The following is a 2186-nucleotide window of genomic DNA, read 5'->3' as shown; positions in this document are numbered from 1 at the left end:
GAAATCATCTTAATGTAAAATGTCGATATCCAATGCCTAAGTTATTTACATTCCATATTCCAACTTTAAGATGAAGGTTAAAAAAGTTATCTTATTAAAATAACGAGGAAAAAAAATGTTGTAAAGTATGAATTGAAAATCAAATAGGAATCGTCACTAACTCTTGTCTAGTTTCTGTTAATTGACACTTTGTTCTTATTTGTAAAATTACTTTACCATTTTCCGAATATGGTTAAAAAAGGAAAGGTTTCCTAAATCAAAGTGGACCTCTCTCAACAGAGACTCGTAATCATACAATGTATCTGATAACTCAAACATTTGATATCATCTTCTAATTCCATCGATAATCATTTTTAAACATATACAATCATGTAAAATATTAAATCTAATATTTTGTTTACGTTTTAAGTTATAATATATATACACATACATATATAATCATATTCGTTTAATGGTTCGTGAATCGTTGGAACTTGGTCGAGGTTTAAATGAATGTATGGGCACAATTTAAAATTCTTGAGATTCAACTTAACAAACTTTGCTTATCGTGTTGGAAACATATAAAGATTAAAGTTTAAATTTGGTCGGAAATTCTCAGGTCATCACAGTAATGTCTGCCAAAACCTTGAAACAAATATGCCATCCCTATCAGAGATAATAGAGATTGGTATTTCATGTCTGGAGACAACTTCCTTCAAATATAATCGCGCCAACTTCTCCATTTTATCATCTTCTCTCATTGGCAAAAATTGTGCTGATTTGGTGAGACGATCGACTATTACCCAAATAGTATCATAATCACTTGTAGTCCTTGGTAATTTAGTAATGAAATCCATGGTAATGTTTTCCCATTTACATTCCGGGATTTCAGGTTGTTGAAGTAGACCTGATGGTTTTTGATGTTCAGCTTTGACCTTAGAACAATTTTAGCATTCTCCTACATATCTTGCAATATCAGCTTTCATACCCGGCCACCAAAAGTGCTTCTTGAGATCTTTGTACATCTTTCCCACTCTGGGATATATTGAGTATCTGGTTTTATGTGCTTCCTTAAGTACCATTTCTCTCACATCTCCAAACTTTAGTACCCAAATTCTTTCAGCCCTATACCGGGTTCCGTCTTCCCGAATATTAAGATATTTCTCCGATCCTTTGGGTATTTCATTCTTCAAATTTCCCTCTTTTAAAACTCCCTGTTGCGCCTCCTTTATTTGAGTAGTAATGTTAGTATGAATAATTATATTCATAGCTTTTACTCGTATAGGTTCTCTATCCTTTCTGCTCAAGGCGTCGGCTACCACATTTGCCTTCCCCGGGTGGTAACGAATCTTAAAATAGTAATCATTCAACAGTTCAATCCACCTACGCTGTCTCATGTTTAGTTGTTTCTGACTAAATATATGTTGGAGACTTTTGTGGTCGGTATATATAATACTTTTGACCCCATATAAGTAGTGCCTCCAAGTCTTTAATGCAAAAACAACAGCGCCCAATTCCAAATCGTGAGTCGTATAATTCTGCTCGTGAATCTTCAATTGTCTGGATGCATAAGCAATTACTTTCGTTCGTTGCATTAATACACAGCCAAGGCCTTGCTTTGAGGCATCACAATATATCACAAAATCATCATTCCCTTCAGGCAATGACAATATAGGTGCCGTAGTTAACTCTTTATTCAACAATTGAAACGCTTTCTCCTGCTCATCCTTCCATTCAAATTTCTTCCCTTTATGCGTTAATACAGTCAAGGGTTTTGCTACTTTAGAAAAATCTTGGATGAACCTTCTGTAGTAACCAGCCAGTCCTAAAAATTAGCGTATATGCTTCGGAGTTTTTGGGGTTTCCCACTTTTCAACGGTTTCAATCTTTGCTGGATCTACTTGAATACCTTCTTTGTTTACTATGTGTCCGAGGAATTGAACTTCTTCCAACCAAAATGCACACTTTGAAAACTTAGCGTACAGTTTTTCTTTCCTTAACAACTCTAGCACTTTTCTCAAATGTTCTTTGTGCTATTGGTCAATTTTTGAGTAAATAAGTATGTCATCGATGAAAACAATGACAAACTTGTCAAGGTATGGTCCACACACTCGATTCATGAGGTCCATGAACACAGCTGGTGCGTTAGTTAACCCAAACAGCATAACCATAAACTCGTAATAACCGTAACGCATCCTAAAAGCAGT

Source organism: Rutidosis leptorrhynchoides, chromosome 9 (genome assembly GCF_046630445.1).
Source record: "Rutidosis leptorrhynchoides isolate AG116_Rl617_1_P2 chromosome 9, CSIRO_AGI_Rlap_v1, whole genome shotgun sequence".
Classification (NCBI taxonomy): Eukaryota; Viridiplantae; Streptophyta; class Magnoliopsida; order Asterales; family Asteraceae; genus Rutidosis; species Rutidosis leptorrhynchoides.
The sequence above is the reverse complement of the archived record's forward strand: the minus strand, read 5'-3'. Positions refer to the sequence as shown.